General features: G+C 46.0%; 1 long non-coding RNA gene across 1 annotated transcript; it reads left to right on the top strand.

Annotated features, from left to right (window-relative positions):
- Positions 1-4,670: 4,670 nt before the first annotated feature.
- LOC147013006 (uncharacterized) lies at positions 4,671-8,595 on the top strand. Its single transcript, XR_015051150.1, has 2 exons — positions 4,671-5,471; positions 5,914-8,595. It is a non-coding gene; the product is annotated as an uncharacterized LOC147013006 (long non-coding RNA).
- Positions 8,596-13,074: the final 4,479 nt, after the last annotated feature.

The raw sequence follows: 13,074 nt of genomic DNA, 5'->3' as shown, positions 1-13,074 counted from the left end.
TGAACAGCTCCCAAGATGAAAGCAGCCATTTTAATTGGATTACCTTTTCTTAAAATTGAATGTAGCATTTAATTGAGGAAGCCAAAGCATTTAAGATGCTCTCAGTAAGCTACCATTTTTGACTGTTGGTAAGCAAAGCAAGTCGGCTATCTCTCTCTCTCTCTCTCTCTCTCTCTCTCTCTCTCTCTCTCTCTCTCTCTCTCTCTCTCTCTCTCTCTCTCTCTCTCTCTCTCTCTCTCTCTCTCTCGCTCTCTCGCTCTCTCTCTCTCTCTCTCTCTCTCTCTCTCTCTCTCTCTCTCTCTCTCTCTCTCTCTCTCTCTCTCTCTCTCCGTCTCCGTCTCCGTCTCCGTCTCCGTCTCCGTCTCCGTCTCCGTCTCCGTCTCCGTCTCCGTCTCCGTCTCCGTCTCCGTCTCCGTCTCCGTCTCCGTCTCCGTCTCCGTCTCCGTCTCCGTCTCCGTCTCCGTCTCCGTCTCCGTCTCCGTCTCCGTCTCTTTGTCGTGCAGCTGAACATCTGGCTTTCTTGTTGGCCCTTGTAACAACATTCTTTGCGCCTTGGGCTCAGAGAAGCCCAATCATAAATCAGCACTGTCTTGGTATAGTTCAAAAGGGAACATATTGTAGCAGAATGAGACGATAATATATATTGTGATAAAGATCTGCCTGATCAATAACAGATCTTCTTGCTTGTGAAAAGATAAATGCTTTGTCAGGCGAGGAGAGAATATTTGCTGGGGTGTTGTTACTTTCAAAGAAAACAGATGAGCAGGAAAAGTATATATAAAGTAAACCAAACTGCTTGTGGGCCAGAGTTTTGACTGAGCTGGTATACTGTAGGTATTCTGTGCCTTTCTACTCTCGTGTACACTTTTGATGCGCATTAAACGCTCTTCTCTACGCCGATTGGTGTAGTCATTGCTTGATTGCAGACCCTGATCTCGACATTTTGGCGTAGTTGGCAAGGGGGTAAAAACAGAGCAAAAGAGGGGAACTTCTTGCTTGGTGAGACAAAAAGAGGACAGCAGCTGGCCGGCTTAAAGATAAGGTAAGAACTGTCTCTTTTTCTCGCACCGGGACATACAGGTTCGCTGCTCTTTGTGATCTGTACTTATCTTAAAAGAACGAGAAAAGAGAGAGCTTTGTGCGCATCAAAAAGAAGGGTACCCCCGGGGGGTTAAGTGTTCGCAGGGGGGGTTGCAGGTGATGCTTACAGGCTCATCTCAGAAATCCCTGGAGAACAGTGTCTAAAGGGGAGATTGCAAGGTTCAAACCCTGGGAGGGTAATCTGAGAAATCTCCAAGAGACAAGGTATTTCTGTGGGAGATTGAGGACGTGGAAGGTGTGCAAGGGAGTGTGTGGGTTCGTGGAAAGGTGTGAAAGACACGCAACCCAACCCGAGATCACCCCAGGCAAAACACTGACCAGTCCAAGAATACTCTAGAAATGATTCAGGGAAAGTGGGAAAATAAAGCTGTAACGGAAATTATGGACCAAGGTAATGTGATCAATTAGAATCATGCTATGAATGAATATAAAAGTACCCATATGCATTCCTAGAAAAAGATTCGTTAAGATATGCATTTGTGAATAAGCCCGAACCAAACTTGAAGCTTGTAAGATGTGTAGGGAAGAAGCATGACAAATAAATAATGTTGGAAAAACAAAAAACAAAAGTTGTAAGTGTTAAGATTAAAAGAATAAGTTGAGAAAACACCTTGCCCCACCCGTGCAACTGCAGTGCACGGAGCGAGGAAATCAAGAGAGAATACCAGGTTACCCATCTGAGGGTTTCCTTAATCCGTCGAGGTTGTGTCCAAACCTGGAAGGTACGAGGTCGCTGGCCACGACTTTTGCCTTCCCGGTGAGGAGGTGGCGGAAAAACGCAGGCGGAAGGGAAGGTTACAGTGCAGCCAACTCAAAATCGGTAAAATATCCATTAAAAGAACAGGAATTGAGATTAGTTCTGATGTGATAATAATTGGAAATTTAAAGCGAGGTGCTGAAAGAACAGCAGACGAAGCTCGGCTGCTCGTGAAAACTATGTGTGGAAATGGAAGGTAGGAGGGAATGATAACCCACAGAGGGAAGGATGCCCCATTGTGAGAATGATAACCCACAGAGGGAAGGATGCCCCATTGTGAAGTGGAGGAATGTGTGCGCCTTGCCTGAAGGGTATAAAGGTGGGGGTCGTGTTCCTCTTTGAGAGTTTTTTTTTTAACGACTCCAAAACGAGTCAACGGGAAAATTTGTGGCAGATGTGCCGAATAAAGCCTTGATTGTGATCTCCAAGTCCAGGAGTCCATACAACACGAATTAAATTGAGAATTATTTAATCGCGGTTGTAAATAAATAAAAGGTAATTTAATATAGAGTCAAATAGTTCTGAAATGTGTTTAAATTGATTTGTATACGTGAGTGATGTGTGGGTCGAACGTATGTACGCAGTTTGTTGTGGATGTGGATGGGGAGAGACGCGGGACCAAGGTGCAAAGGAAGGAGGGGTAGGATAAAAGGTGGGGGCGAGCTGTGTCGAAGTGCACATGCTGTGCCCAGAGGCGTGCTGTGTCTTCACTCGTCGGTGAATGAAACAATGACATCCAAGAACCAGGACAAAGACATTCGGCAAGCTGCAGAAATGTTTTTTGGGGGAGATGACTAGTGGTCTTTGAACATGCGTCCATTGCGGACCTTGTCACGGAGCATTAATCCTCTGCCTGGCGCGATCAAGTTTTTGTATGAAAGTGGACAGAGGAGCATGTTTGTTGTCCTTATATGAGCCTCGATCTGTCAGGATAAATTATTTGGATTAAAATTGACCATAAAAGCGGTTATCGTGCTGAATGTGTTGGTGCCCTGCTGTGAAGTGCGGGCTGTGCGCGATCTTTGTTTGGGAGAGTCGGGCTGCGTGAAGTTTGCCTGAATACGGGGAGAGGCTTTGGAAAAGAAATATATTTTTTTAACCGAGTGAGGCACGGAAAATTATCAACACGGTTGGTTGCATCATTATTGTGAGGAGCTCGGTTTTACAATCAATTGTGGTAGGCATCTGTGGTTGAATGTACGAAGTAAGCCGTGTGTGGAGCCCTCGAAGGAGGGAGGGCTGTACGGTGTGCGAGATGGAGCACGAAGCACGAGTGTGGTCAACATCTGGGCCGCATTGAAATCGGCCGTGCCGAGGGTGCTGTGTAAATTTTCGAAGCAGTTCATCCTGGCCTTGTAAGTTTGCAAGTACACATGTGCAAATGGACAAGACCATTGTGTGCTGGACCCTGAGTAAATTCCACAATGTGCCAACCCCCTACAGCCCCCTGCACCTCCGAAGGGTCTGGAGGTATGGCTGCCCTTTGAGCTGTGCAGCCTCGGTTCAAATCTCAACGCAGCTCTAAACTGCCATCCTGGTGTTTCACATGCACTGCAAAGTTTGCTAACATCGGTTCGTGGACATTAAAGATCCCACGATGCTTTTTACGAAGAGTTGGCAAGTTATTGCAGGCACCCTGAACATTAAGCTACAAAACTGCTGCTCGAACGTGCAGGGGCACAGCTGCTGTCAGGATGGGCATGGGTCGGAACTCGAGTCGTCAGTTGTGTGCAGTACGTGGCGACAGATTAGTATCAATTGTCTCAAGGACGTGTCAGTGCAAATCATGCAGTGTCCCTCCACCGATACACACATTGGAATAAATAATCTCACCGACCTGGGAGGAATGACAGGCTGAGTCAACCTCAGGAACCAGGGATACTGAGAGTCAGGAGTCGCTAAGAGCCACAAACAATAGACAGTGTGCTCTGACGGTTTGAAAGAGGAAATGCGAATCGTGCAAGTGAGGTGCGGAGTGTGTGTTGGGATTTATTTTAGGCTCATGTAAAGGATAATTGAGAATTTGGCAGATTTTTAAAAACAATTACGATGACATGTTTTGAATGAAGAATGAGTTAAAATCGCAACTGTGGCTGTGGGCATAATTACATACACAACTCAGCCGGGAACAGAGGAAAATACTTTATTTTATTTTATTTTATTTTGGGCAGCACCAAATGCTTTGCAGAAGTGTGGTCCAAATGGATGAATGGATGATATCTGATTATGCAGTGTTGGTTGACTCACTGTTTGAGTAAAATGTGGTAATCGAAAGATGTCCGATACTGGACATAACTGTCAGGGTATGTAGTGTACACTGAGAATAACATCTTGGAAAGTGATTCTGTGCTAATTGCGGTATGCAATCTAGCCGAGGGTGAAAGCATATTCCTGATATGTGTATACTGTACAGATGGCACAATGGAGGGGAACTGTGGAAATAAGAGGATATTTAATGTCGCAAAGTGTGCTAGTCAAGAATAGTTAATTCGATAGTAATATATTGAGCACACATGAAGAAAAAAAACTACAACAACGACATCCTCCCTGGCTACCTTCCACCATCGGCCTTTCCGATGAGCATACGTGCCAAGCGCCTGTGGGGGAGTTATTTGGAAACCAACGCTACCTAACTACCTGGTGCTTGCAGCGGCATCGAGTTGCAGGTTCGAGTACCATCGAGCCGGATTGTCAAGGATTGCACGAGGCAGGATGGTCCAAGGAAGCTTCTCACCTCCAGCTCACCTTCCCTCCAAGGGGGGAGTATCAATAACGACCCAACGGGGTCCTTTTTTGGGAGGGGGTGTGTGTCTGGTGGGGGCCAGTCCTTAAGCAGCACCTGTATGGGTGCTTGTGTATAAATTTCCATTTATTTTATATTCTAATGACTCTGCCCTTATGTGCTTCTTATGGGCTTCATGATGGTGCCCAGGGAGCCACTGGGTTGTCTGGACCGCCTGGAGAAGCGGGAGGCAGTGGAACTGTTGGTGGTTCAGGTCCTATCGGACCTCCAGGCCCAAGTGGTCATGATGGCATGATTGGCCCTCAGGGCAATGCTGGAGACGGGGAGTCTGCAACACCAGGACGCCAAGGGGCGATTGGGATAATTGCACCATCAGGATCATCTGGGTCAGTGGGTGAGCAAGTGGTGGGTGCAGGTGAGCACATGCATCTGTTGTGAAGGTAGTGGTGTGAACCCATGGGTCGGTTCAGACAGGCAGAATTCACATCTTTGTTTACGTTGAGATCTGAATTTGTTGTCTTCTGACGTCAGCATCGGTTGGTATTTTAAAAACGCGTTTTTCATATCATAGCAGCCACCGTACCTGGGAAGGCTCTCTGTGCATTGTATTGTCATAATGGTAGACCGTGGGGCTATGTACGCTCTTGATGACGACCAACTTATGAATGGGAAAGAAGGGTGCGGTCGGTGGAACTAACTCTACTGCTCCCTCTAGCGGTCGTGCTTGCTGCTGATACCCAGCCCCCACAACAAAGTGGTGACCCAAAAGGTTTTGCTCGCTTTGGCTCATAAAAATGAGCTGCACGAGCAAAAAGGGGGATGATGTAGAAGGAGGTGCTGAGAATATGGTACACTCAAGAACTTGCAGAGGTGGGAGAAAATCGAAAATTTGTAAAATCGAAAGTTTTGGAAACAGCTATGTATTATCAAATGTTTGTGGTGTGCACTGCCTTTGGGCTGTTGGTTGCATCACTGGTTGGAGCATGACTGTGCTGCTGATGCGGTGTCCCTATTACCAGTGTACTGATGTTCATTTTTCTTGCCAGTCTTAAATGAGTGACAGGCGGAGTTAGCCCTCTGGGGTTCGTTTAGTGGTAAATTAAACTTGAGCTCAGGGCTCTGGGATCCTGGTCGCCAATTTAAGGGCAAGGCCAAACAGGATATAATTATTGGTAGAATGTCTGTAAAATATATGGACATGTATAAATGAATATTAACTCTTGTGATGCGAATAAATATTGTGAAAGAGTTTGACAACAGGGTGTTCGAATGGAGGAACGTCCTAAAGATGCAGTGGACTGGACTTTTTCAGGTATTATTGGTTACCCAAGGAGCTGTCAAGAAAACGTAAGCCAATCATGGATTCACGCATCTCATTGCAAAAGGATACAGGAAATTGAAAAGAGAAAGAAATGTTACTGGAGATTTATGACAGATGTGGCAGTGTTTGATTAGCATGTGTATAATCGTGATAATATGGACAATAACAGATAGTGAGGACATTTTGGGAATGTTAGAGAGATCAGAATGTTTGGTAGGTCAATGGTAGGGGAAACAAGGAATGGGTTGTGACAGGGTGCACAGGAAGAAAAAAGGTAAACATTGGGATTACCCTTGTTTGCAGTTCCACTCCAGGGGGAGAACATGTGTGGGTACATAGTCCGTAGACAAGATAGACCAGTTTTAACTAAAGTAGAGAAGGCATCAGTGGAAGGTAGAATAATAGAAATAAAAAGTAATTGGGAGAAGGGGGGTTATAATTGCACGAACTATGCGCATTGGTATTACCCTAAGTACAGAACTATTAAGCAAAAGGCTGTGGGACAGGGCCTGGAAAGAGCAATAAAAGTAACGAATTATGATGGATTGAGGAAGGGGGATGGTTTAGAAAAGTACCCCCCACATTTTCAGCTCATGCACAAACAAATTGGATTGATTTGTCTAGTTAGAGGACAAGGGGGGGGACCCCATTTAGGAGAATCAACATGCCAGTACTATGCTAGACATGGGGATGAAATGGTGACCATAAAAGGGCGAATTAATGGAACAACCATACCTGTAAAAATCGAAGTAAATAACCTGCTTGAACCTCAGGCACCCCTAAATGGTACATATTTTGTGTGTGGGTATAAGGCATACTCATGGCTACCAGTGGGATGGAGGGGATCATGTTTTTTGGGATTTATACTACCCAGGATTCGAATCACTGACCAATCACCCTTTGTACCACAGGTCAGATCGAAAAGAGCCATTTCAGAAGTTGAGAGGTTTTTCATGATTGCATTCCCCTTTTATGGAGCAGGCAAAAGTGCAAGGGAAATTATCAATTTGGCAGCATCTTTGGAAAAGCTTGCGAATACCACCAGCGAAGGATTTCACAAAACGAGTGCCGAGCTGGTAGCTTCATGGACAACCGTGATGCAAAACCGCATCGCTCTGGATATGCTTTTAGCAGAAGAAGGAGGGACGTGTGCGGTTATAGGTGTGGAATGCTGCACATACATTCCAGATAATTCAGAAGAAATTGATAATTTGGCTGAAAAAATTAAAGCTGAAGGTGCAAAATATCATGATTTTAACAAGGGATGGTCAATGGGATCTTGGTTGAAGGGAATATTGGGGAGTTGGGGAGCCTGGATAATCCATTGGTTGTTTATAGGGCTCATGATCTTCATAGCAGTGATTGTTGTTATCACTTGTATTAAAAATCTAATCAGGGAGTGCGTGAGACATTGTTCTTCTGCAGCAAAGAAAACAACAAAACCGGAGACGGTCCTGGGGAAGCCTGCCGTGGTTGCTGTGGTCAAACCGCTGCCAACACCTCCGCCGTCTCTACCCTCCCCGATAATTCACTCTGGTTTTCCTCCCCAACCCATAGACCCTGAAAAGTACTGTGAACTTAATGGGACTGTTGACCCACTGCTTACACTCACATTGGATGAGTGTCTCGACTTGCTCACACCGATGACGAAGATGGAAAGAAATGTTATCTAAACATTGCCTTGTTGGAAAATGTTGGGACTTTTCTTTAAAATTTTCTTTCACTCTGGCTTGCAGTTTATAAAATTATATTCTTTTTGTTGGTTCATAAAGAACACAATATATAGATTCTTACTTGTTGTTTATAAAAATTATATTCTTGTTTGCTGATATTCTTTTTGTTGGTTCATAAAGAACACAATATATAGATTCTTACTTGTTGTTTATAAAAATTATATTCTTGTTTGCTGATATTCTTTTTGTTGGTTCATAAAGAACACGATATGTAGATTCTTACTTGTTGTGTATAAAAATTATATTCTTGTTTGCTAATTCTGACTTGTTTATAAAAATTATATTCTTGTTCATAAAGAACCATAGTTAGTTGAAAATATATGTATCTTTTTGTGTGTGTGAAATAATTTTGTGTAAGTTGTTTTTGAAAGGTAATTTTTGCTTCCTCATGACCTATATTCAAGTTATAATTGTTGAAATGTATCCACTATTCTATAGAGGGGTGGGGTATTGATGGGCCAGTCGGGATGGTGGAGGGGGGGCTTTTCTATGAAGCAAGAAAGTGCGGGCGGAGCTTTCGTGACGTAATGACCCACTTGGAGCTACTCATAAGAGTGGGCCACTTCTGGACGAGACTCCCTTTTACCACCTTGCCGCTCCATCAAGATCCCATCTCTAAAGAATATTATAATTGTGGTGTTCCTTTTCCACTATGTTTCTAAGTAACAGAGGGGCAAATGTGGAGCTGTTGAACAGCTCCCAAGATGAAAGCAGCCATTTTAATTGGATTACCTTTTCTTAAAATTGAATGTAGCATTTAATTGAGGAAGCCAAAGCATTTAAGATGCTCTCAGTAAGCTACCATTTTTGACTGTTGGTAATCAAAGCAAGTCGGCTATCTCTCTCTCTCTCTCTCTCTCTCTCTCTCTCTCTCTCTCTCTCTCTCTCTCTCTCTCTCTCTCTCTCTGTCTCTCTCTCTCTCTCTCTCTCTCTGTCTCTCTCTCTCTCTCTCTCTCTCTCTCTCTCTCTCTCTCTCTCTCTCTCTCTGTCTCTCTCTCTCTCTGTCTCTCTGTCTCTGTCTCTCTCTCTGTCTCTCTGTCTCTCTCTCTGTCTCTCTGTCTCTCTCTCTGTCTCTCTCTCTCTCTCTCTCTTTGTAGTGCAGCTGAACATCTGGCTTTCTTGTTGGCCCTTGTAACAACATTCTTTGAGCCTTGGGCTCAGAGAAGCCCAATCATAAATCAGCACTGTCTTGGTATAGTTCAAAAGGGAACATCTTGTAGCAGAATGAGACGATAATATATATTGTGATAAAGATCTGCCTGATCAATAACAGATCTTCTTGCTTGTGAAAAGATAAATGCTTTGTCAGGCCAGGAGAGAATATTTGCTGGGGTGTTGTTACTTTCAAAGAAAACAGATGAGCAGGAAAAGTATATATAAAGTAAACCAAACTGCTTGTGGGCCAGAGTTTTGACTGAGCTGGTATACTGTAGGTATTCTGTGCCTTTCTACTCTCGTGTACACTTTTGATGCGCATTAAACGCTCTTCTCTACGACGATTGGTGTAGTCATTGCTTGATTGCAGACCCTGATCTCGACATATATACATACATACACATACATATATATATATATATATATATATATACATACATATATATATATAAATGTGTATATATATAGATATGTGTATATATATATATATATATATATATATATATATATATGTATATATATATATATATATATATATATATATATATGTATATTGTTACGGATTCGCGCCCGCCGGCGTGCTGACGGCCACGTAACTCGAATCGCGGCACGTCGCCCACCGGACGGACAATCCAGTCGTGACCCTCTCGGACTAACGCCGGGAACCAGTCACGGGTGGACCTTTCGGTCTCACCGCGATCGAGCCAATCAGCCCCCGCGTGGGATAGGGTTGCTCGCCAAATTCGACCTACCTAAGTACCCACGCGGAGGGTAGACCGGGCGATCGCACCTCGCCGCAGGTCGACTTCGGACACGGGCCACTTAAGCGACCCGTTCCGTACTATCAGAATAACCGAGCGGTGTTATCGTCGACCTCGACGGTTCGATTAATTATCGGGCGTATTCAGCCCACCACCAACCCTTTACGTGAAGCAAGATGAGGGTTCAATGGGGGAAAAGACGAAGCGAAGCGGGAGAACAGTTCAACAATAAAGCACATTTATTCTCGGCACACGGGAAGCACACAAATACAATTCCACCAAAAGCACACACAAAAAAGAAAACACAATTCCATTTACACAAAAAGCAAATATAAAAGTGAAAACACAGTGCAGAGCTAATACCGACTACCGAGCACACGGCAACACTTATACAATTCTACTTCACAGACGGCGCCGACAACACATACCCAAAACCAAGGAAAAGAAATACCTCAAGAATGAGGCGGGCCTGAGGCCGAGACCGGGTCGCGCCTACCCGTCTGGTGATGAGACGCGGAGCGGCGATGGCCCCGCAACCCGCGGGCCTCGTGGACGGTGTCTGGTAGGGGGTGGGAACGGGGCCCCCTTGGTCGCACTATCTCAGCGCGGGGGAAACAGGAGGGGGTTGCTGATGCTCGGGGTATAGAGGATCTTTATTATCCCTGGTGTGCGTCTCCACCTCGGCCAGGTCGCGCTGCCGGCCTCCCTCGGGCGTGCAGCTCCTGGCACCGACGCGAGCACCCCCTCGTCTGCCTTCGCCGTTGCCGCCTCTCCGCCTCTGGACTTTCCACCCTGGACTCCTCTTTGGGCTCTCCTCGTTGGACTCTCCGATCGACTCTCCCCTTCGCGACTCTCTTCAGCTTCTCCAGCTACTGCAGGCTTCGGGCTCCAGACTTCCACACTCTTCCCCTCCGTTCCGACTCCTTCTCCTTCTCCTTCTCCTTCTCCTTCTCCTGACTGACGAACACCGTCCTTTTATCCCCCCGTAGCTTCGCCTTTGACCCCCTCCCTTCGACCTTTCACCTCGCTCCCCATTGGCCCGAGAAAAAGTGGGCGTGAAGGCTTTTTGATCCACAAATTTGCATATATCGATCGTTCTGGAGGCGGGGCCAAATCGCCCCTCGCTCACCGATTGGACGGCAAAAAGTGGGCGTGTGTCGTTTTTGATCCGTTTTTGAAGCACAAAATCCGTGATTTTGTACACGCTGTTCAACGTGCGCCCTGCACGAGTCCAACACCGGTATATATATATATATATATATATATATATATATATATATATATATATATATATATATATATATATATATATATATATATATATATATATATATATATATATATATATATATATATATATATATATGTGTATATATATATTTGTATATGTATATATATTTATTTATGTATATATATGTATGTATATATATATATGTATGTATATATATGTATATATATGTATGTATATGTATATATATATATATATGTATATATATATATATATATGTATATGTATATATATATATATATATATTGTTGTGGTTACCAAATTCGCAAACCACCATTCAGGTCCCTTAGGTGAGATATCTCGGTAAGTATATGTGTAGTTAGGCCCAAACCCGTTGTCTAGAGGGAATAAATGTTATTCATGCGTGCTGCGACTCTTCAGGATAGCCGTTTTTCTTTTACTATCTTTATTTTGGACCAACCGCCATTGTTACCACCACCAATCACAACATCAACCACCCACCGCGGCGCCGCTTCACGTCACACCTCGCAACCGTCGCATCGCCACCGTTCTTGCGCCGCTTGTGGGTACCGGTGTTGGACTCGTGCAGGGCGCACGCCGAACAGCGTGTACAAAACCACGGATTTTCCGCTCCAAAAACGGATCAAAAACGACACACGCCCACTTTTGTTCCGTCCAATCGGTGAGCGAGGGGCGATTTGGCCCCGCCTCCAGGGCGTTGGAGGGCAGTCGCTATATGCAAATTCATGGATCAAAATGCATTCACGCCCACTTTTTATCGGGCCAATGGGGAGCGAGGTGAAAGGTCGAAGGCAGGGGGTCAAAGGCGAAGCCACGGGGCTGATATAAGCGGCCGCGTTCGTCAGTCGAGTGAGTTAAGACTTCGCAGTCGGTGGAGTTGGGAAGAAGAAGTTGTTGGTCGTCGTCGTCGTCGTCGTCGTCGTCGTCGTCGTCGTCGTCGTCGTCGTCGTCAAGAGGACGGAGCTGTGGAGAGGCGGCAAAGGCAGACGAGGGGGTGCTCGCGTCGTGCCGGGAGCTGCACACCAGGGAGGCCGACGGCGCGACCTGGTCGAGGTGGAGACGCTCGTCGCGGGACCCGAGACAGAGTAAAAATCCTCCTTACCCCGAGCATCAGCAACCCCCTCCTGTTTCCCCCCCGCGCTGAGATAGTGCGACCAAGGGAGCCCCTTTTCCCACCCCCTACCAGACACTGTCCGCGAGGCCCGTGGAGTTGGGGCACCATCGCCGCTCCGCGTCTCATCACCAGACGGGTAGGCCCGACCCGGTCTCGGCCTCAGGCCCGCCTCATCCTTGAGGGTGTTCTTTTTCTTTTGCTTTGGGAATATGTGTTGTCGGCGCCGTCTGTGAAGTAGAATTGTATAAGTGTTGCCATGTGCTCGGTAGTCGGTATTAGCTCTGCATTGTGTCTTCGCTTTTACATTTGCTTTTTGTGTAAAATTGCATTGTGTTTCTCTTCTTTTCTATGTGCTTTTGGTGGAATTGTATATGTGTGCTTTCCGTTCATCGCGAATAAATGTGCTTTATTATTGAACTGTTCTCCCGCTTCGCTTCATCTTTTCCTCTATTGAATCCCCATCTTGCTTCACGTAAAGGGTTGGTCGTGGGCAAAGACGCCCGATAATTAATCGAACTTTCGAGGCCGACGAATAACACCGCTCGGTTATCCCGATAGTACGGAACGGGTCGCTTCAGTGGCCCGTGTCCGAAGTCGACCTGCGGCGAGGTGCGATCGCCCGGTCTACCCTCCGTGTGGGTACTTAGGTAGGTCGAATTTGGCGAGCAACCCTATCCCACGCGGGGGCTGATTGGCTCGATCGCGGTGAGACCGAAAGGTCCACCCGTGACTGGTTCCCGGCGTTAGTCCGAGAGGGTCACGACTGGATTGTCCGTCCGGTGGGCGACGTGCCGCGATTCGAGTTACGTGGCCGTCAGCACGCCGGCGGGCGCGAATCTGTAACACTGGTGTCAGGTCGTGCGATACAAATCCATCGCCCTCCTCGCGGCACTGGTAACTGAGAACAGGAAAACGGGCTCTTCTGTCTCCAATTAAATTCACGGGAATCGGTCCAGGGGTGAGAGAAGCGACCCCCGATTCCCTCCAAATTACGAGCGAGCTGAATTAACCCTTTAAGAGAAGCAAGATGGCGTCTCAAGGCGAGCGGGAGCCGGGGGTATTAGAAATGGATGTAGAATGTGTAGAATCCATGGTCCAGGATGAAATCCCCGTGCAGGA

Source organism: Eptatretus burgeri, chromosome 14 (assembly GCF_056783735.1).
Source record: "Eptatretus burgeri isolate ZD-2024b chromosome 14, Ebu_testis_v1, whole genome shotgun sequence".
NCBI classification, from domain to species: domain Eukaryota; kingdom Metazoa; phylum Chordata; class Myxini; order Myxiniformes; family Myxinidae; genus Eptatretus; species Eptatretus burgeri.
This window is presented reverse-complemented; position numbering and strand designations above follow the sequence as displayed.